Raw genomic sequence first — 23,994 nt, 5'->3', positions numbered from 1 at the left:
AAAGAACTGTTAGCTACAAATTCTATATCCAGCAAAGATATCCTTCTGCAATGAAGGGAAAATAAAGGTATTTTCAGAAGAAGGAAAACTCTAATGAGTTTCTTGATTTATAGTTGATGATTGAAGCAAAATATACAATACTATCAGATTTTGTGTTCAATGAATGGAGAGAAAAAGCATCAATTGTACTTTACAAGTGAGGAAGGTAAAGAGACCTAAGTAGAAATAATATTTCTATATTTCACTAGAAATATGCCCATATCCAGAGATTGTGAAAACTTATATATGTATATTGTAAAGACCAAAACAACTACTAAGAAAAGTCTACAAAATGATATATTGAAAACATAAATAAGTCAAAAGGAAATCCTAATTTTTAAAAATGTTCATAGGAAGGTAAGAGAAGAAAAACAGAGGAACAAAAAATACAGAGAAAACCAAATAGAAAACAAATAATAAAATGGATTGAATTGAAAAACAGGATTTAACAATATGTGGTCTACAAGAAACTCCAACTGTATCAGCATATGAATTTGAAAGTAAGGGGTAAAAAAAGATATTACATACAAACATTAATTTTCAAAAAGTAGAATGTTATATTAATATCAGTTAAAGTAGACTTCAGAGCAAATAACATGTCTAGAGACAGAGAAGGACATTTCATAATGAGAAAATGGTTGCTCCACTAGGAAGACATAAAAACCCTAATTGTGTTTGCGTTAAACAGTAAAGCTTCAAAATACATGAAGCAAAGACTGAGAGAGCTGAAAAGAGAAGTAGACAAATCCACAGTCATAGTTGGGAACTTCAGCTACTTCCAGCAATTGCTAGAACTACTAGATGGAAAAGGTGGTGCAGATATAGAACTGAAAAAGACCTTTAACCAACATGGTCTTTTGACACATATAGAACACTCCATCACCAACATCAGAACTCACATTTCTTTTCAAGCTTCCATGGAATATTCACCAAGGTATATCACTGTGCCGAAAACCTCAAAAATTTGAAATAATTGATATCATATGGATTATGTTCTCTTACTATAATGGAAACAACCTAGAAATCAATACCAGAAAAAGAACAGGAAAATCTCCAAATACTTGGAAATTGAACTGAACACTTCTAAATAGTCCTTGGATCAAAGAGTAAGACTGAAAGGAAATAAAAATACACAAAGCTGAATGAAAATGAACATATCAAATTAAGTGGGCTGCCACTAAAGCAGTGCTGAGAGGGAAATTATAGTCCTAAATGCTTACATTCAAAAAGACCAAAGTCCAAAAAAATCTAAGTTTTTACCTCAAGAAACTATAAAAAGTTGTAATTGAATGATGGGTAGTTATATCAAGCAGGAGAATTGCATCCATCATCCATGTGGAATCTAAACCCCCTCTCGATAGTGGTGGAGCAGACATAACCATCCCAGGGTCCACAGCATGGAGGAATAGAGTATGGATTAGAATGGACTTACTGATATTCTACTATGGAACTATTGTGATTAGTAAGGGAAGAAATTGTAGCATTGATGTGGAGAAAATGGCCACAGTAGCTGCTGAGGGTAGGGATAAGGAAGAAGAGGTATGATGTGGAGGCATTTTCAGGATTTGGAGTTGTCCTGGGTGGTACTGCAGGGACTGCTGGACATTGTATGTCCTGCCATGGCCCACTGGGTGGACTGAGGGAAAGTGTAAACCACAATGTAAACCATTGTCTTTGTGGTGCAGCCGTGCTCCAAAATGTATTCACCAAATGCAATGAATGTGCCATGATGATGAAAGAGGTTGTTGATGTGGGAGGAATTGGGTGAGGGGTGTCGGGGTATATGGGGACCTCCTCATTTTTTTAATGTAACATTAAAAAGAGAGAGAGAGAGAAAAAAAGAAATTAATTTTAAAAAAGAAACTATAAAACGAGCAAAATTATCTCAAAGTGGGCAGAAGGAAGGAAGTAACAAAGATAGAAGTAAGAGTTAATGAAATTGAATGGGGAAAAATAGAGAAAATCAATGAAACAAAAAGCCAACTATTGGAAGAAAAAATCAAATTGACTAATCTTCAATGAGACTGACAAAATTAAAAAGAAATAAGTAAGAAATTTCCAATATCAGGAATGAAACAGAAGATATCACTATATATCCTACAGCCATTTAAAGGATAATAAGAAAATACTGTGAATAAATTTGTTCATAAATTTGACAACTTAGAGGAAATAGAACAATTCCCTGATAACCACAAGCTACCAAAAGTCAACCATGAAAAACAGACAACCTGAATGAAAGAGCTCCCTTAAAGGGAATCTCCAAACCCCAGATGTTTTTGCTGGAGAATTCTACCAAACAAATAAAGAAGAGTTAACATCAATTTTATACAATTGTTTAGAAAATACAAAAAGGGGGAATTCTTTTCAACTCATTTTATACGTCCAATATCAACCTAATAAAAAATTCATGACAAAGATGGTGCAAAAAAGAGAAAATTATAGACTGTTATCAATCATGAGCTTAGACTAGTTTCTTGAGGCAAAATATCAAGTGAGATTTATTCCAAGCATGCAAGGCTGGCTCAACAGTAGAAAATCAACCAATGCAATCTATGTTATCAATAGGTTGAAGAAGAAGATTATGTTAATTGGCATGGAAAAATCATATGCTAAAATCCAATGCCAATTCACAATAAAATTCATGAAAATAGGAATAGAAGGGAACTTCTATTAATATCTTTTTATAAAGAGCATCTACCAAAAGCAAAAAGCAAAACAAGACAAAGCAAAAAGCCTACAGCAAACAGCATAATTAATGATGAGACCAAATGCCTTCTCTCTAAATCAGGAACAAGGCAGATATATTCAGTTTCACCACACAGTCCTATCTCACAGTAGGGACGTTCTAGCCATTGTAAAAAGGCAAGAAAAAGAAATAAAAGGCATATTGATAGTAAAGGAAGAAATAAAATGTCCCAATTTTCAAATGGCATAATTGTCTATAGAAAATCCCAAAGAAATCTACAAGCAAGCAACCAAACTAACAAAACTTTCCTATTACTAATAATTGAGTTTGGCAATATTTCAGGATACAAAGTAAACATGAGAAAATAATTTCATTTCTGCATACTAATGGTGAATATGTAGAAAGTGAAATTAAAAGCACAATACTATTTATAATCACTCTAAATAAAACTAAAAATAACTATATAAAATCACTCTAAATAAAACTAAAAATAACATGTAGAGAATCCATATGATTAAAATTACAAAATTCTGGTAAAAAACAAATAAGACATAAGTAAATGGAAAATATACTATTTTCATGGATTGTAAGACTCAACATTATAAAGATGTCAGTTCTCCCACCAATTGATCAATTTAAGGTAGTTTTTATCATAATCCTAGAAAAATGTTTTATATACATAGACAGGCTTATTCTAAAATTTATGTAGCTCTAGAGTAGCTAAAACAACATTGAGGAAAAGAATAAATTGTGAGAAATCACTCAATCTGATGTTAAAAGTGCTATGTAGATCTAGAAGTCAAGACCATGTAGTATGGTTAAGAGTTGGACACGTAGGTCAGTGGAACAGAACAGATAGTGCTGGAGCCATTGGTGGGCGTCAGGGAAAGAGGACTCTTCACCTCACACCTATATAAAAATTAACTCAAAATGGAATATGGACTTAAATCTAAGATGCAAAACTAAAATTTATAGAAATCCTAACATAGAAGAAAATCTTCAGGATCTAGAGTTAAGCAAAGAGTTATTAGATTTGACACCAAAAGAATGGTCCATCAAAGAAAAAAAAAGGTAAGTAAGAACCTCATCAAAGTTTAAAATTTTGTTCTGTGAAAGACTCGATCAAGAGAACTTTAAAAGAAGAAAAATAACAAAACAAGCTACAGACTGGGAGAAAATATTTGCAAGCCACATATCTGACAAAATACTGTATTTAGACTATATAAAGAATTTTCAAAACTTAGCCTTAAAAATCAATTAGAAATAGGAAAAAGACTTGAACAGACATTTTACTGAATATGATATACAGATGACAAATATGCACATGAAAAGATATTCAACATCATTAACCATCGGGGAAATGGAAATGGAAATTAAAACCACAATGAGGTATCACTACATACCTATCAAAATGGCTAAAATAAAAAATAATGGAAACACCAAATCCTGGTGAGAATTCAGAGAAACTGGATCCCTCATGTATTGCTGGTGGGAATGTAAAATGGTAGAGTCATCCTGGAAATCAATTTGGCAGTTTCTCATACCATTAAGCATGCAACTACCATAAAATCCAGCAGTAGCACTTAAGGATAATTATATCAGAAAAAAATGAAAACTTATTTTCATACAAAAGCCTGTGCACTAATGTTCATAGCAACTTTCTTCATAATAACCTCAAAAAGGAAACAACACAGATGTCCTTCGACAGGATGAATAGATTGAAAAAAAAAAAAACCCTGTTATTCCATGCCATGGAATACAACTCAGCAATAGAAAGGAATGAACTATTGATACATACAGAACCTGAAATAATCTCCAGAGAAGGAGGCTGAGTGAAAAAAAGCCAATTCCAAAAATTCATACATTGTATGATCCCATTTACATAACATTCTCAAAGTACCAAAGTTATAGAAATTTAGGAATATATTAGTGATTAGTGGTCAGGGATCAGGAGGTGGATGGGAGGGAGGTGCGTGTGGTTATAAAAAGGTAACACAATGTTGCAAGTAACTATGAATCTTGTCCTTCAAGGAGTGAAGCCTGATCCTGGCTGTGGGCCCTGAGGGAAGGGGAAGAAGGAATAGAAAAGATGAAAGAGGAGCTATTTAGGGGGCAATAGAAGGGTTCTTCATGATCTTGCAAAGATGGATACAGGTCATGTTGAATTTCATAAAAAAATTTATAAAAGTCCATGGTCTGAAATGTAAACCATAATGTAAACCATTGATCATGTTTAGTACCTGTGTTTCAGTATTTGTACATCAGTTATAACATATGCACCATCCACATATAAAAAGGTTATTAATACTGGAAGGGGGGAAAGGGGGACAATGTTGGGTATATGGGAGTCCCCTATATTCTGTATGTGACTTTACTGTGACCTAAACTTCTTTGAAGACAAAATGAAAAAAAGTAAGACACTGGGGAAGAAATGGAAGAAAATGTCACTGTATATACAGGACAACAGATATTACAGTGATGAAAGGCAAAATGTCAAAAAAATTTTTTAATATTTTTCATATCCCAGATTATTTTATTTTAGTTTTAGTTTTTCTAAAATATTATTAATATGTGTTTTTATTTCTTATGTTTAAACCTATTATTTTTTTTCATTTTCCTATTCATTGTATTTGGCAATATTCTTGGCTTCATTTTGAAGTTTTGTATCACGGAAGGGTTACAACTGTGGCAGGGGAGGGTCATTGGTGTGAGAGGTCAGTGATGGGTGATACCTTGGAAGAAGTTCACCTGGACATATATATAAGGTATATAAATGTGTCCAGATGTTCACTGGGCATTGTAGGTAGGTAGAGATTCACATAATAACCGAAAGATTTAATTCCCATCCTGGGGAGCTCTGCCACATTTTCTAATGGATCAGCAACAATCCCCCAAGTACAGGAGCAATATCTGGTGAAGGAGAATGGTCCATGGATGGGCCCTTGTTATTGATGACTATACTTATGAACCTTTGCTCTTGAAATTGCAACTTAGCCTAGTGTTCTATGGTGCCTAAGAGTTACCTCCCAAGAGCCTCCATGTTGCTCAAATGTGGCCTCTTTCTAAGCCAAACACAGCATATAAATGCATTACATTCCCCCCAGCATGGGACATGACTCCCGGGGATGAGCCTCCCTGGCACCAAGGGATTACTACCAAGCACCAACTAGCAATGCAACTGGAAAAAGACCTTGAATAAAAGAGGGGAAAGGTAAAGACTAATGAGTTTATATAGCTAGGAGACTGCAAAGTGAGTCAGGAGGTCATCAAAGCGGTATCACGTAGGCACTTCTCAGCAGGATCTCACAGACTGCCATAGTAGGCATTACCCCAAATAGTGGGGCTCCTGAGGGCTCTGGAGACATCCAGATCCTATGGTCATGGCAGAGAGCTCTAGGGTTTGGTACCTTACCAGTGGGCCCTACTTTGGAGTTTGTGCTTCTGAGTGTGACAAAGTTGGACTCAGTTGTGACTTCTCTACAAATGCCTCTTCTGTCTCTTCTATTTGAACATATAGTTGGTGCTGGAGTTGGTAGGTATACATCAAGAGACTTGAATCTTTGGGCTGTCCATGTGCCAACTGGGCCCTGAGCCTCAACAGAGTTGCAACACCTATTCTCTGGTTCATTGGACTCACCCAGGACAACTAACAAGGAGGTGAGGATGGACAACCACCACATCAAGGAATCAAGAGAGTCTACAACTATAAGCAAGAGAGTCCCATCCATCAGTCATATAGGATTGAGGCCCCCTCTCAATTAGAGGTGGAGTGGGCATCTCCATCCTGGAATCCTCAGGATTGGGGATAAAATATGGACTAGAGCAGATTTACTGGTATTCTACTATAGTCTTATTGTGATTCTAGCCATAAATGGAATAAATTATATCATTGATGTGGAGTCAGTGGCCACTGGAGGTGCTGAAGGCAGGGAGAGGGAAAAAGAGGTATAACATGGGGGTATTTTAGGGACTTGGAATTGTCCTGAATGACATTGCTGTGATAGATACAGGCCATTATATCTCCTGCCATAACCTACAGAATTGAGTGGGAAAGTGTAAACTATAATCCATTCTTAGTGGCAATTCTCTAAAATGTGTTCAGCAATTGCAATGAATGCACCATACTAATGAAAGAAGTTGATAATGTGGGGAAAAGTGGGAGGTGTGGGGAGTGGGGCATATGGGAACCCCTTATATTTTTATTTTTAATTTTAATTTTTTAATGTTTTACACTTTTTAAATTAAAGTTAATAGATCACAAAGAATGTTACATTAAAAAACATAAAAAACATAAAAAATGTAAGAGGTTCCCATATACTCCACTCCCCACCCCCCACTCCATCATTTTTATAATTTGTATTTTTTTGAAGATATATTTATCACACACAAAAAAACTGTTACATTAAAAAAAAGTAAGAGGTTCCCATATACCCCCGACCCCCCCCCTCCACCCCACTCCTCCCACACCAACAACCTCCTCCCTCATTGTGGCACACTCATTGCACTTGATGAACACATTTTAGAGCACCACTGCACCACATGGATAACAGTTTACCCTGTAGTTCACACTCTCCCCCAGTACATTCAGTGAGTTATGGCAGGATATATATATATTTTTATGCAACATTTTGTGTAATCTAAGTATCTTTTAAAAAATATATAAATTAAAAAAAAAAAAAGGGGAACACGGGGGATCTTTGAGGTAATGGAAATGTTCGGTATCCAAGTCAGTATCCTGGTTTAATTAAAACCCACACTCAAGGAGCTTTAAAAATCCTGGTGTCTAAATTCCTCAAACATCATCCTTCCAGATTATGATATAGTTGATTTTGAGTAGGACTGAGGCAACTCTATTTTTAAAAGTTTACTAAGTGATTATACATGCTGAGGATTCAGAGCCTATGGCCACAATTATGTATTGGTCAACATGGTTGGGGAAGAAGCCACAACCAGCCACAACTTTATAGCTCCAGTTCTTCTTCCATTTGAACTTGATAAGCTTTCCAAGAGCAAGCTCTGTGGCTGTGAATCACTGGTTCAGCACCTAACCCTGCAGAGAGGCACCTTAGGCTTTTTCCATTCTTTTTGAAGATGCTGCTGCTAAGGATGACAGCAATGATGTTGGGTGGTGGTGGATGTGGTCTAACAATGAAATCATTGCACTAATGATGATTCCTGTTTCATTTTCTGGTTATATCTAATAGTACCTAACCAAATATACAATTTTCATGACTATTTTCATATTGAATCTGTAGGGAACCTGAGAATGGGAAGGGGGTAGATGGGCATGCTTCATCCTCCTCTTGCATAAATCAGAGCTACTGGTGTATCCATTCCGAACATACGTTTGGTAACGGTTGTAAGTTGAGCATCTGTTGTTTTAGGAGATTATTTAAATCTTAGACTAAATCCAAAGGAAACTTGTCTGAATATAAAGAGGCCTGCAAAACACCCTGAGCAACCAGAGATGGTATCATTGAATTCTAGCCTAATTTTTTCCCCATCAAACCATGTGAAGGTTTCCTGAATGTAATCTTTGTCATCTTCATTGGTTCAGAGCTCTTATGAGAAGCTATTTTACTGAAATTGTTGACTATTACTTTCAATTGTTGGTAATTTGCTTTTAATTGGGATATTAGTTTCATTATAAATCAAAGTTTATGGCTGTTAGGAATAGAGAGAGGCTGTTCCAGATGGAATGCCTGGACCGAAGAATCAGACACCAGTCATTTGCTGAGTGCATGTCGTGGGCCAGGCACTCTGCGAGGCACAGGGTTGCAAAGATAGAAAACTCACAAGCCACTGCAATGCTACAGAGTTTTAATAATTTGGGAACAAATGTGTATTTATAAAAACTAATATTGCCCCTGAGGAATCCACATTTTGGGGCAGAATTCATATTTTCTGGCAGGTTGTGATGGTTGCTTTTGGTTTCTCCTTAAAATTGCAGGTCTTTCTACCTTTTTTCTTTCCTCGTCTCATTTAAACCCAGAGAAAATATACCATGCTGGTTAGTGCAGTCCTCCATTTCCAAAGTCCCCAACAGTTCTTGCCATACATACATATACATACATCCTTCATCTTCCGCTCCACTGGCCTGCACTCCTCACATCTGCAGGTATGTCTCCACCTCTGTACTTCATTCCCACCATGCGTAGTGGAAGAGCTCTCACCTCCTGTCAACAGCTCATTCCGTCAGGTGCACTTACCCCATCATGTCCTGTCTCCGTGTGGTTTTGCTTCATTAATCTTGTCCCCCCTCCCTCTCTCCTAAAACATAAAACTTACCTGCTCCATTGCAGGAAAGCATACTCAACTTTCTCCTATTCTAAACAGAATGTTTGGACCTCTTTAATGCCCCCTCTAGCTATTGACCTATTTCTTTTCTTCTTCCCTTCTCATAAAAATTTCATGAAAGTTGTTTTCTACTCGCTGTCCCCACTTCCTAATCTCCCATTCACTTATTTGTACCTGACTGCAGTCTGGCTTTACCTCTCAAACTGCAGAAACTGAGTTCTGTCCATGCTGATGCTTCTGCCTAGAATATGACTTCCTTATTGTTGCCTGGATAAATTCTGTCTTCTTGTTTTTTTTCATTCAGAAAATTTTATTGAAGTATATCATTCATACATGACCATATGTAAATAAGTATACAGTAAAAGTTATGAATTTTCAAAACAAACATGCATAGCATACAGGACTCCCATGTATCTTAGAGTGTTTTAACGCCACCACCATGAAGCTTTCTCTCAACAACCCTTACTGGATTCAGTGCCCTCCTCAGGCCTCCCTGGGCATATCTCTTTTAGGTCCCTTAGGACTCTTCAGTCCTTTCATGACACTCTAAACCTCCTGAAGGCATCTTTGTATGTCTAATCTCTAGTTCATTGCTTAATGCAATAGACAGTAAATGTTTAATGAATGAATAAATGAATGAATGGCAGATACCTAAATCTGGATCTACACCCCAGGTCTTTCTCATACATTTCTGACCATATGGCTAACCACATGCTCAGTATTTGGATGTTTTATCAGAATCTCAAAGTCAACATATTCAAAACTGAATTTATCTTCTCCTGAAAACTGATTTGTGTTTTTGGGTTTTTGTGAATAACACCACCATCCATTTCTTTAGACACATTAAAAATCAGAGTCTTCCTAGATTCTTTCCTTTCCTCTACCCATTATTGGAATCAGTTCCTTATACACAGCAAGTTATCCTTCTAAAAATATTTCAAAAGCGGCCTCTCTCTTCTATTCTTGCTGCCATTGCCTTAGCTTAGAAATACATCATCTCACACCTGAACAATTTTAATTGCCTTCTACCAGGTCACTCAGTTTCCATTATCCACCCCTCCAATTCATTATCCATACCTCCTTGGTAATGGTCATTTTAAAGACTCAAATCTGATTCATTTATTCAATAAATTTTTATTGAATACTCACTAAATTCCAGATACTTCATAAGGCACGAAGGCTATAGCAGTCAGCAAAACAGGCAAAGTCTTTACCCTCGTGGAGATGACACCCGCTAAGATCTGGTCATATTACTTCCCTAATCATGACCTTTCACAGTTCCAAATTTTCTGGGTGGTAAAATAAAATAATCTTAAAATAATAATCTTAAAATAATACATAAGATCTTTCACCAACTTGTTCTATGGGTCTCAGCCAGTTGTGTACATTTGAATCACTGGGGTGCTTGTTAAACCTGTGTCGTTGGAGGTCCCTTCCTAAGCGACTCTGATTCTATAGGTCTAGGTCTATAGGTGGACCTCCCAAAATGGAATTTTTAATAAGAACTCCCAAGTGATTCTCATATAGGCAGTTCATGGATCATACTTTGAGAAACACTGTTCTTTGCCCACCTCTCTAGCCTTACCTCCTACAACTTCTCCTTCATCTTATGTTTTAATAATATCAGACTCTTAGTTCTTTAAGCACATGTGATATTTCTTACCTACATTTATTTGCATATTAGGGTTGTATTAATCAGGTTAATTAACACTAGCTGTTTTGTTGTTAATTGTAATTTTAAAAATACAGTGGCTTAATATACTGGAATTAATTTCTCTTTTACATAAAGGTCAATATAGCATACCTGATTAATTACCTTTTCCAGATGGCTCTGCCTGAAGCGGTTGCTCAGGAATCAGGCTCTTTCTTCCCTGAGGTTCTGCTAGTTTGTGAACTCAAAGATGACCTTAGAAGAGAAAAAGAGCTTAAGGAAGGAAGGTACACTGAATACTGAACCACCACAGACTGGAAGAAACACAATTTCTGCTCACATTCCATGGGCCAGAAAGAGTGGGCTGGAAATACATTCCTTGACTAGGAAGCTTAACCTAGCCAAAATTTCACCCACAAAGTTTTGGTGATCAGAAAGATGTCCCTGCCATAGTCGGCTCTGTGGTCACTAAATAGCCATGTGCTCCCTTATTTCCAGACATGGCACACATCCATTTGCTTCCCCAAGGAGGCTGACTCAAAGTCCTATCTAGAAACAGTATCCAACTCAAAGTGCGTGAGTTCAAGTGATGTGGAGGTTTGGATGTGGCCCCTCCTGGCTCAGTAAGCTAGGAACGATAAGGACAACTTGTGCTCTCTACCTCACACGTCAAGTACGCAGTGGTGGCAGCGAGGCAGGACGAGCTCAAGGAAGACTCAGGGAAAACAAAGCACGCTAGGCTCAGCAGTTCCTGGTCCCTGGAGGTTACGGACCTGCAAGCATTTTGAAGGCCCTGTACCCTGATGAGGGGAAGATTTCCTTGTTTAAACCATAAAAGAGCTACTCTTTGGGGACAGCTTTGTGTTCACTGTTCTCTCTTGTCCCTGGCTTGGTCCACTGGGTATTTTTTTGCTCCTCTTTCCACGTCTTCCTTGGCCACTTCTGAAGTGGAATTGGGTAGTATACCCTCTTTGGGGAATGCAGCACTTTCACACCCTTGTTCCCCCTTGGGCAAATAAGGGACTCAAAGGTTCCTGTACCACTGGAACAATCCAAGACTTTTTTTTTTTGAAATAAAGTTTCTTCAAAAATTTAGTAGTCTGCTGATCTGTTGCTTCTAGCCAATTACAGGCCCCTGTGAGTACACTCAAGAATTAACAGACATCACACTTGATAATGGGTTACTTCCTGTTTCCTATCCTCTGTGCCCCTGTCTATTTCAGTACAACAATGACCATCTGAAGGAAATCTGAACTCTGGGTGGGACAGGTATAACTTAATATGATCTTTGCACTGAGCCACTTTAAATCACCTGAAAAAGGTTCAAAATGTTGTGACTCAGAACTGCTTATAATTTTTAAAATTCCCATTTCTTTTTTAAAATTTTATAATACACTTAATTTTTATGGAAATTTTAGATTACAGAAAAGTTACATTGAAAGTAGAGGGATTCCCACCCTCTCCCCCTCCCACATTTTCCCCTATTAATAACGTCTTACATTAGTGTGGTACATTTGATACATTTGATGAACCAATATTGAAGCACTGCAACTAACCAAGATCTATACATTATGGTTTACACTTTGTACTGTACAGTTTTATAGGTTTTGACAAAATATATAATGGCCTGTATCTGTCACTGAAATATCATACAGAACAATTTCAATGACCTACATTTGACTTATTCTTCCCTTTCTCTCCCCTCAAAACCTCTGATAACTGTTGTTTTTATATCAGTGTTACAAGTTCTTCCAGTAGCACAATACTGATAAGTCTCCTTTGGCCCCTGGTTGCTTTCTGCCATGTATTTTTCCTTTCCTCAATTCTGAGACTTTTGGGATTATGTTATCTGTTGCCCTTCAGATTAGGAGGGGGTTTAGATCTTCTGCAACAGATGAAAGGAACAGTTTCGCTTGCAGTTGTAGATATTCTTTGTTTTGGGGTGGCGGGAGTTGTCCATCATAATTTTAATCATCCTCAATGAGGCCAATGAACTGGAGAGTAGGTATTGGCTGCAACTCTGATGAGATTCAGGGCTCAACCAGCATATGAACAGACCAAAGATGTAAGTTTCTAGGACATATATTTAAATGGAAAATTCCCATTTCTTAATGTTTGAATTTTTGAAGCAATCATCTTTTCAACTATGCAAGTCTCACATATTTTTTCTCTCTATTCTTTTCACTTCTGATTGCAAATCAGCCAGTTCTTTTCAAATCAACCAACAAACACATACTACTAACACACTATATTTTTCAACCTCTTCTCTTAGAGACACAAACTGAGTAAGATTGTCTCCTGGCTACCAACACACCCTGTGCAAGAGTTGACCAAGTGTTTTGCTTCTACATAACATGAAGTACCATCTTTGCAGCCTCTGATATCAGTTTTCTTACCACCTGAGAACCAAGTTAATGCTACATTGCTCTATTTCACTCTTCAAAAAACATGCGTAAGTCCAGTTGCCCCAGGCCTCACCCGCCCGTCGGTGCTATGGAATCCCATTTATAGCATGAACTCTACTGTCACAGTATCGTGTTCACAGTCTTGCATGAAGGACCTACAGAGCCCTGAAGGGTCTTACCCTACTAATGGCATCCCAATGGGTTGCCAAGTGCACTAAGCAGTTTCTGCTTCTCTGCCAGTGTTAACTGGGCACTGCATGTTGGTCCAGCTTCCACTGTTTTCTATGAGATATTTGCTGGGCATCAACATGTTTGCTGGGCATCTGGTGTCTTCTGAGAAGCATCTCAGTTTCTGCTAGTACCTTTCTGTTTGCTCTTCCCTAATGAACTATGTTTATCACCATGCGAAAGGGCTGCTGTGTCTAGCACTGCTTTGTCTTCTCTGCTTGGTGTTACTCCCTCGTATTATGATGCTCATGCACGAAGTTTAAAAATCCCTGTGTGTACTCTGCTCCTGCAGCCTATCTCTGTGGCACTCACTGTTCACAGAGCTCAAACTCACACAATTGGGCCCAGTCTTGGTCCAGTTGCCACTTCTTATGTACACTTGCTTTCTCAACCCTGTCCCTAGTTATAGTTAAAAATCTTGCATCCTGCTAATCCCCTTCTCCTGGGTAAATCAATTTACTCACCTGACCTCCTAAGGGTTCCTGGACTCACACACTTGGACAGTTTTTTAATATAAGCCTAGATTCTTCTGTGACCCTTCCTACAAATGCTCTATGTTGTGTGAGTGCATAAATGCTCTCTTCCTGGATTTTCTCTTCTACCTTTTATTTACCTGAAGAACTCCTGTTTAGCCTTCAAAACCCTAGCACAAGGATACCCTTCTTGTTGAACCATCCCAACCCCTCACCAAAGAATCTCTTCTCTGCCCTAACACAGTTTAACTCAGTTTATAGTTTATTAGACCTTATTAAGTTGAATAGTAAATATTACCTTGCTTGTCTGTCTCTCCTATATTATAGCAGCATCCTTAAATGTAGTCTGTGTTTGGCATGTTGAAGGGGTTTGCTCAATGTTAATCGAGTTTAATATCATAATCCCTTTCTTAGAGCACATTTTGCCTTCACAGATGGTGAAGCTTTTCCAGTTTGGGCTCCTGCTCTGTCATGTACATGTGGATTAACTGGCTGCCTCTAGCCAGCTCTCAAAAGGTTGTGAAGTCAATGAAGGAGACACTCATGTGATATTATGTGATTCTGAGAGCCACATACCACAGAAAGATATGCCCCCATCCCTGTTATCTGAGTAGTTAACTGTCCTTGATGTGTCAAGTTTTTATCTGCTCCAGGTGTTTCCAATGGTTTGAGATGATAAGCTTACGGAGCTGCATGTAGAAAGGAACAAACTTGTCTTACAACATTATTCTAGTTGTGACACAAGGCTCCTTGACCTAACTCTTGAGAAAACATGATACCATTTTGATCTGCAAACTGCTATAGAAAGTAATTGTCCTCTGAAACACGTCTCAGACAATGAGGATACCAACTTAATTTTTCTCCTTCACCACTGTTATTTATAAGGCAGAGGTGAGAAGAGAGTTGCTTTCAGATGAAAGGTGAAATATTCTGTTGCGGGGTATGTTTTATGAGGAAGAGGAAGAGATATATAATTTCTGACTCTGAGTATGCATAGGTTCCAGATATCTTTTAAGTTACCATCTCAACACATTATTTAAGGCTCTTTTCTCAGAGATCTTGAAGTCCTAGTTTATTTTTTGACATAAAGTCATATTATTCACAGGGGAAACTCTCCGCTAGCAATCACAAAACCAAGGGCATTGTTTCTTAATGCATCTTCAAGGGTAAAGGCTTCCATTTACTCAGAATGCATTTACTTCAGGACTAATTAATTCACTTTACTTGTATACAAACTGGACATGGTAGCACACAGGGCCCAGGTCCACATGGAGGCCCTGATGTAGGTCTTTAAAAGATGGTGGGGGAAGCAGACTTGGCCCAATGGATAGGGTATCCGCCTACCACATGGGAGGTCCACGGTTCAAATCCCAGGCCTCCTTGACCCCTGTGAAGCTGGCCCATATGTGTGCTGACATGCGCAAGGAATGACGTGCCATGCAGGGGTGTCCCCTGCGTATGGGAGCCCCATGTGCAAGGAGTGTGCCCTGTAAGGAGAGCCGGCCAGCATGAAAGAAAGTGCAGCCTACCCAAGAATGGTGCCACCCACACAGAGAGCTGACACAACAAGATGACGCAACAAAAAGAAACACAGATTCCCAGTGACACTGATAAGGCTAGAAGGGATCATAGAACACACACAGCAAATGAACACAGTGCAGACAACTGGGGGGCGGGGAGAGGAAGGGGAGAGAAATAAATAAAAAATAAATCTTTAAAAAATAAATAAAAGATGGTGGGTGAGTTCCTGAAAGGGAAACTTGAACAGTCTCTTTCCAGAGGTTGAGAGCAAGATAGCCCTGGGTCTTGAAGATGGCATCGAAGGTGGCCTTGGCAGAGTTGCCCGGGCGGCTGTGCAGCCCCTGGCTGAGGTGTAGCCATTGTCAATACCAGCTGCCCATAGCTGCATCTTGGGCTCAGGGGCTGAGAAGCTGCCAGGGCCTCTAGAGGTGCGGATGAGGTGCACTGACATAGAGCCGCAGTGTCCCACCACCACCTTGCAAGTCACAGTGAGGCGCTTGCCGATCTTGTTCCTCCAGTAGCCTCATCACACCAGGATGATGGAGAGCTTGGCCAAGGTCATGGCCCCATGGATGATGCCTTGAGAGCACTTAACGTCCAGACTAACCTGGCCACTGTAGTCCCCAATGGCAACAGGGGCCTTGTGCCTGGTCTGTTCCCTAGGAAAGTCAGTAATCTCAGACTCTGTGATGGGCAGAAAGAAGGGACAGATCTCCAGGGACTTGGTCTTCCTGTCCTTGATCAGGTAGCCCAGCCAAGAAACTATTCCTTGTCCTTAGCCTTGTTTCTGTGAGCTCCACAGCCTCAACCCTGGTCCCAACCATAGCTGTGACCCAGACCTCACTGCCAAAGTCTCCACAGAAGCCACAACACTTTCCCACTCCCGGACCCCTGGGGCCTCCAGAGCCTCTTGCAGCACCAGCATCATCTGCCATTCGGTGTTTTCTTCAAGAAGTCAGAATGCATTTGATGAATATATCTTATGGCAAATATGCTTTTCCACTGAAATCAGCAACTATGGTGCCCTTCTCTGTTATGGACTCTGGAGTAAGGACAGTGAGTGGAGCAGGGAATTAATAACATGTTGGAGCCTTACATGGGGGAAACCCTTTCACAAATTCTATCAGTAAATCTGGTTAAAGCACTGGATGGTCATGGGCACTGGCTCCAAACCGACCCCTAGACTCCAACTTTGCACAGATGACTCGGTGGCTACAAGGATTATTCAGACATTTGGGAAGTCCCTTCCTTGCACCATCTCTTTGCAAATGAGGAAAGGAGCAGAGGACTATGGGCTGGCACATGCTCAGAAGGATGTATGTAGAAGACAATGGCAGAAGGATGGACCAGAGAATGCTCTAAGCAAGCTGGTGACATAGGATGAAGAGAAGTAGTGGGACGTGGAAGAAGGGCAAGGAGGGAATTGGGAATGAAAAATTCCCAGTTCCCAAAGAGGGCTTTAAATTACAAGGTGACATGTTTTGTGGAACCCCTCAGAGGAATAGCAGATGTAGGTGTGGTCATGAGATACCAGAAGTAGTCCTACAAGAAACACTCCCAGATGCCATTCTCCAGGCTGCACAGGTGTCAGGTATAGCCTCAAAGCCTCCTCTTACCTAGATTACTCAGATCCCAAACCAAAGAATGATGTCACCCAAAGCAGGAAGACAAGAATTGTCCTTTAAATATCCAGAGTGTCAATATCCAGGGGACACGGGTAGAGTCAGTGCAGTGCAGTGCAAGAAGAATACTTTCTTCTTGACTTCATACTATCACTATTTTGGGCTGATTAATTATTTGTTGCGGGGGCACTCACTGTCCTGAGCACTGTAGGATGTTTAGCAACTTCCCTGCCAACTACCCACTAGATTCCATTAGCACTTTCAACCTCAGCTGAGACAACCAAATATGTCTTTAGATATTTCCAAATGTCCTGAGGGGCAAAAGTACCACCAATTAAGAACCAGTGCTCTAAGTCAATACGGAGGCAAAAATCACACATCCCCAAGTTTCTGCTTCACTCAGAATGTTCTAGAATCTGAGCCAGGTCTCTTGATCTATTCTCCTAGATTTCAATTGCACAGCTTCTCTGAACAACTGAGCTCAAACCTGAATGATGACTCTCATACAACATGAGGCTGTTATTGCTTGATGTGTCCATCAATTGGATTCCCAGATACAAGATTTATATTTTTTTCTATAAATGGACAAATCTTTGAACACTGTGTGTAGAGCAGGAAGAGAACCTAGAGTATGAGACAGTTGAGAAAAGAGCTGATATAGGAAATTCCACTTGGTGTAGTAGAAAGAACGTAGGTTTTGGGGTCCTACAGACCTAGTGTTGAATTCTATTTCTGCCATGTAGTAGCTTTGTGACCTTGAGTAATTTGCCTAATCTCTTTGAACTTGTTTTGTTATTGGTAAATTGTGAATTATAAAAATAGCTCTCACCTTATCTCAATGAGGTACTTTTAGGACAGTGTTAATATATGTAGAGTAATTTGCACATAACATACTCTCAGTATACGAAGATCAGTAATTATTACGGTCAAATAATGGAGCAAGAAGAGCCAGTACCTCAGAATGACAAGAGCATAGACAGACTGCAGCCATGAGCCAGAGAGCAGGGAGATTATAGCTGCCTAACAGCTACTGTTTATTATACAGTTATTTCTGTATGCCCAACTTTTTATTAGCAACTTCATATGTGCAAGAGGCAGGATACAGAGAAACACAAGCCCAGGCCATGCATTCTAGGAATGTCGGAAACGCATGTGTGCTGAATGAGGTGGGCAGGTACCATGTTCCTTGGGTCTTAGAAATAGTGGGATTTGAGCTCTGCCTTTGCGATCTTTGGATAAGCATAGAGGCGTTAAGAAAGGAACTCCAGGTGCAAAGAGAGAAAGCCTCAGGGTGTATTTGGGGAGGTCAGGAGAGAGAAAGCCTCAGGGTGTATTTGGGGAGGTCAGGAGAGGTGAGTGGCTCTGTCTGGCTGGACCAGAGGGAAAGCAGTGTGGAAGTCTGGGCAGAAGTGGTTTGTGGCACATGGTAAGTGAGTCGGCCAGGGAGAGCTGAGATGCAGTGAGGATTGGCTAACCCTCAGGCCCAGGGAAACTCAGGCCCAGGGAAGCCACAGAACCTAAGGAGGCAGGTAGTGGGAGGCTGGCAATGAGATGCCTAGGTATTCACCATCACTGTTCAAATTATAGAGGTTTAAAAACTTAGTTTTGTCTGATGACTAACTATTAATAAGCTACTAGAAGTTTGAATTGCTAGACATTACTGAGTATTTAAACCAGCTCATCTTTTTTTCTTTCCATCTTAGCCAATATTTTCTTCTGTGATATCAATTTTCTTTTTAATCACAATTTAGGCTTATCTGAGGATACCATCATTAGACCCTTCGTTTTAAAATGTAGGAAATGCAACCCCATTTCTCTCATGATGTATTTTTAAATAGCAGTAATGAATCTTTTCAAATTTTTAAATGGCCATTTAATAGTAAACTTACCTTCAGCTCTAAATTACTCTAGAAAATCAATAATTGTTCTATAAAATTGCAAGAATATTCATTATTCCCAATAATAACTCTTATCCTCACAGCTGCATGATTCAATTTGTTTGAAGCATTGTTCGCCCTACACATGATACTAGGGATAAATAGGACAAGAAAGGGCTTAATTAATGATCACCTCATTTTGAGATGTCAGACCTTCCCATTTTCCCAAATGCATTTTCATGATTGGATAAAAGCACTGATTCTCTTGTGACTTGCAGGGGATGAGACAAAAGAGGAGAGACTTCTGAAGCATACAGGAAAACTTCTAAGTAGAGATGGGTTCCTACAATACCAGGAGAGGCTCTGTTTGTGTGTGTGTATTTGTGTGTGCATGCATATATAGGGCATGTGTGCACACATGATGTGGGTGCATGTTCATATGTGTACATGTATTGGCACACTTGCATGTGTGCATGCATGTGTATGTTTGTGGGTGCTTGTTTGGGCTGTGGGTTTGTGGTCAAAGGGGAGGGATTGGGACCTGAGGCCAGATTTGGGTCAGAAACAAGCCAAGTAGCAATTGTTGTCATTGAATGAGAAAGGGAAAGGGCCTTCTTGGGCCAATTAAAGATTGAGGTTGAGGTCTAGTCACTGGAACCAATGCCAGTCAGTCACATTTTCAAGAAATTCTCAAGAAATTGTAGCTTTGATATAAAGGCAGTGGCCACCAGAGGTTCTGAGGGGACGGAGAAGTAAGAATATGTGTAACATGGGGGTATTTGGGGAACATTGGCATTGTCCTGTGTGACATTGCAGTGACAGCTACAAGCCATTATACATTTATGAAATTGCTCAGTGAAAGTGTAGACAATAATGTAAACTGTAGATCATGGTTAGTGCATGTTTCAGTGTGTGTTCATCAATTGTAACAAATGTACCACACTAATGAAAGATGTTAATGGGGGAAAGTGGGGGAGGGGGAGGAGGGGGTATGTGAGAATCTCCTATATTTCTGATGTAACATTTATGTAATCTAAAGCTTTTTTTAAAATAAAATTAAAAAAAGAAATACATACTGGGCACTATTCTAAGTGCTGAGGACATGATAGTGCACAAAATCAACAACATTCTGCCTTCTTGAAGCTTATATACACTATGGAGGACAGATTTTATACACACAAACATATAAAGATCAGATGATTTTTGATGGTCATTAGAGTTATGAGGAAAGCAAAATGGGACCGTGTGATAAAGAGTAGATGGCATGCCCAGGGACCCTTCTCTATCCTTAAGAAGGGTAGAACTGAGGCTGAACGATGAGCGAGAGCCAGCCAATGTCAGAGGGAGAGTGAAGCAGCCACCAACAAGAACGAGGGCAAAGCCCTGAGGTGGGAATGAGATGGGCTTATTCAGGAAACAGGACTTATGGCTGCTGGGGAGAAAGCAAAGTGGCACATGGCATGGGATGAGATCAGAGATGTGGACAGGGGTTATGTCATATAGGACTTTATAGATGGTGGTTAGAAATTTTATTTTATTTTAATCTAAGTCATCACCAAATCTTCCTTTCCCATCAGTGAATCCACTGGACTGCTCAGGAGAGACATGGCATATGCCTGTAAGGAGCTGTGACCATTGCCCCAACAGGACTGGACTTTGTCCTCCTTCCCTTTCCACTACAACAAGCAGCCTCTTTTGGATGAACACATTCTCCCATGGCGAGGACTGCCTGACCAGTTCTGTTAAAGGCAGCCCTTGGCAGCAAACCTCCATTGGCCTGACTTTCCCAGCAGCTGGACTTTCCCAGCAGCCTGTGTCCCTACACTTGCCCTCACACATGAGCTCTGCCCTCCACATGAGCTTCCCTTCCAACGTAGGAGACCCTGACCATGGTCTTCCTCCTGCTAATTCTATGGAAGCCCAGCCTGGCCCCTTGTCCCTGATTGTTTTACTTGGACACTTTTCTAAATAAGGAAGATCCATATCTTCAGCAGAGGGTCTGGTCCTATTCTGGGGTTTGTCCCTTGTCAGCAAGTGGCTTCTGAAGTCTTTTGGGTCAAGGAGGGAGAAGAAGCATGTCCCAGCCTTGCACCATCCAAACTGACCTGCAAGCACTCGATGCAGACTTCTTCATCAGTGCTTGAGGCTGGCCTGGCTCTTCCTTCCATCCCCAAACCTTTACTCCCCTGCAGTTGGGTAAAACCCTTTGAGCCCATCCTCAGGTACAGCTATGACAGATGGCATAGAGAGAAAAAAACAGATAAACCGAGGAAAATAAAACAATTTTCAGATTGCTGTCATTTCAGGATTCTTTATTTATTGATTGATTTCCACAGAATAGGGCTGCTCTTTAATGTAGCACATTTATCTGAATATTCCAGCTGACAGAGATAATCATGGGCCCCATAAACCAAAAGGAGGCACATTTATGCATGTAAGTATGGCAGATATTTAGCTATTTGTTCTGGTTTAAGTGTATTCTTTATAAGCTTATCTTTCCCTTTGTGGTTAAGATCACTCTCAGATACTTGCCCTGTGGCTTCTCAGGGTCTCCACCATTCTACATGACTGTTATTATTAAGAATAACCAGAACCATAACACCATCCATTCATCGAGCATCTTCTACATGTGCTATAATAGCAAAACCATAGCCCCCTACCCCCTTTCCCAATCCTCACAGCAAGGCTGAAATGCAGGCATTTTTATTTCCATTTTCAGATTAAGAAACGGAGGCTCACAGAGGTTACACAATTTTCACAAAGTCACCCATGGAGAAAGTAGCAGAATTAGAATTCAGACCTTGGCCTCCTGGTTTCAAAATAGATGTTCCCTCAGGTGTTCTCAGGGTAAAGTTCCTGAAACCAGGCATAGTTCATGTGACTGTGGAGTAGTCTGTGTTTTGTCATGCCACTGATTGAAACATTTGGGTCAAAACAACTTTGTTTGATTCCCACAGGCAGGAAATGAATTTATTTTGCAGCAAATAAACATTTGGGTGGGTTTAGCTTCTTTTATGAGAACATCCCATTCACTCCTGCCCCGGATACCAGCTATCATGTTCTAACTCATTCTCCATACTTGAGTCTCTAAATCTTCTGCTAGACTAAACATTTCTAGGACCCTGAATGCTTTGCCCTTCAGCCGCTGAATCAGGTGTGAGGTGCACAGCATTCTGTTGAGCTGGACTACTATTTCATTCTTTAGCATTCCCTCCACTTATTTCAACCATGGATACTCCATTTCTCAGTCCCACCCGAGGACCTGGTTCCCAAAGCTTCACAGTTGGTGAGTTTCAGAAGAGCGCTTTACTTTTATTCAAGCTGGTATCATTTGAGTTTTTAAAATTTTTATGTTAAATTGTATTGATTAATTTCTTGAAATGGGTAATCATGTGCACATAGCCTAAGGTTCAAAGGTTTCCAAAGGGTATATGGTTAAAACTAAGACTAGCATCTTCAAGTATTAGTTTCTCATATATCTTTGCAGAGGTAGTCTATGCATAAAGAAGCAAATATGTGCATAAGTATGAACGTGTAGTATAAATTACCCCTTCAGAAAATTGTGTGTGCAGTATGTTATTATATATATAAAATATATACATGCATATTTTGTTTAGACTGCTTATAATGCCAAAGTACCTGACATATTTAATGAAAATTACATTGTGTTTTTTAATACAGTGTCATAAAAGTAACCATATGACTGTGTATCTTGCCTGGACTGGCTACAAAGTCTTCTGCAATAGATTTAGTGAATGGCTTCCTGGTGAAACCAATGGACTGTTGCTGCTTCCAAATATGCCCTCACAGGGTGAGCCCAAACAAGGACATTCCATGATGCTGCAATACAGATAGACAGAAGTTCACGTGGCCTCAGGCAGTCCCTGATCCCTGGGTCATAATTCTGACTTTCTCAATGGCCTTGCCCTCAGAAGAGCTACCGAATCAATTTCTAAAACAGGAAAACAATGGCAGAATGGTCAACTCCCTTAGCAAGTTTCAACCTTGCTGAAAGTTTCAATTTTCATGAGGGAAAGTAATAAAGAATATGAGAAAAATTTTATTTAAGAATCTAGTGGGAAGTTTTGTTGTTTTATTATTTTTTTAAAAAAGAAACACGTATTCTATCTTAGCTCAAAGTGGTGTCCTAAAGTATGAAAACATTTCTAACCTAATTTGCTTATACATGATGGTGGGTCTAAAATGTTTTGCTATTGAAAAGCTGGTAGCCAGGTTAGCTAAAAGGATCAAATAAAAGGAAACTCGGCAGAGAGAACGAGGGAGAAAAAGCCATTTCGATGGATTCTTTCTCTTTTTCAGACTGACTTCATAAGGGATTTCTCCAAACACGCGCTTCAAAGTGTCGCTAATTGTGAGTCTACTTTTGGTGACAGCACAATCCCATGCTCAGCTTGTGCTCCAAATTCCAACAAGACTTGCCATCCAAAAGCTACTCTTCCAGGAATCAAAAGGTCTGTCTCCATGGGGCGGTGAAGGTCTTTGTCTTCTGCCTGATGTAGCTGAATGACCCCTGCCAGTATAATCTTTTCCTCTTTATATATTTCAGTTGAGCTATTTTATTTGTAGTCTTCCATTCCGTTATGGTATTATGGGGGGAAAAGTCCTTGCACATGCCAGCCCTTTAAGCTGTCTGGGGCATTTGCAAAGTTCAGCTCTCTCCATCTCCAGTGCACACTCTCAGATGGATATTTCAGTTCTGTGAGTCCTCCCTTTGAGGTGGGTGGAAATTCCCATTGAAACCCTCCTGATGAGACTAAAAGCTTCTCATCTTCCCTTCTCTCTCTATAAAAACAAGTGGATTGTCATAGTTTGATGTTAGGTGGGGTTTGTTGAATGCATTTGTCTTTGGTCAGGGATAAAAAGAAGGTTATAGTCCAATAAAATAGGAGCCAGGTTAAACTGAAACCAGATTGGGATATGGTTGATGAACTCTGGGGCAAGAACTCCAGAGAATACTACAGTGGGCCTTATTTATTTGGCTAGACCCAACGTTTCTTTCTGGATACTTTCTTTGGGAAGGGAGACACAATGCACTTGATAAATATTAGTTTTCTTCCTTACCCTTTCTTTAAGTGTCAACTTTCTTCTAGTTACTTCCATTTCTTCAGCAGTAGGCACAACCAAGTCATGTATGTGTAGATATTGCCCCCTAAACTAGACACCACTTTAATTCA

The sequence above is a fragment of the Dasypus novemcinctus genome, chromosome 7 (genome assembly GCF_030445035.2).
Source record: "Dasypus novemcinctus isolate mDasNov1 chromosome 7, mDasNov1.1.hap2, whole genome shotgun sequence".
Classification (NCBI taxonomy): Eukaryota; Metazoa; Chordata; class Mammalia; order Cingulata; family Dasypodidae; genus Dasypus; species Dasypus novemcinctus.
This window is presented reverse-complemented; position numbering follows the sequence as displayed.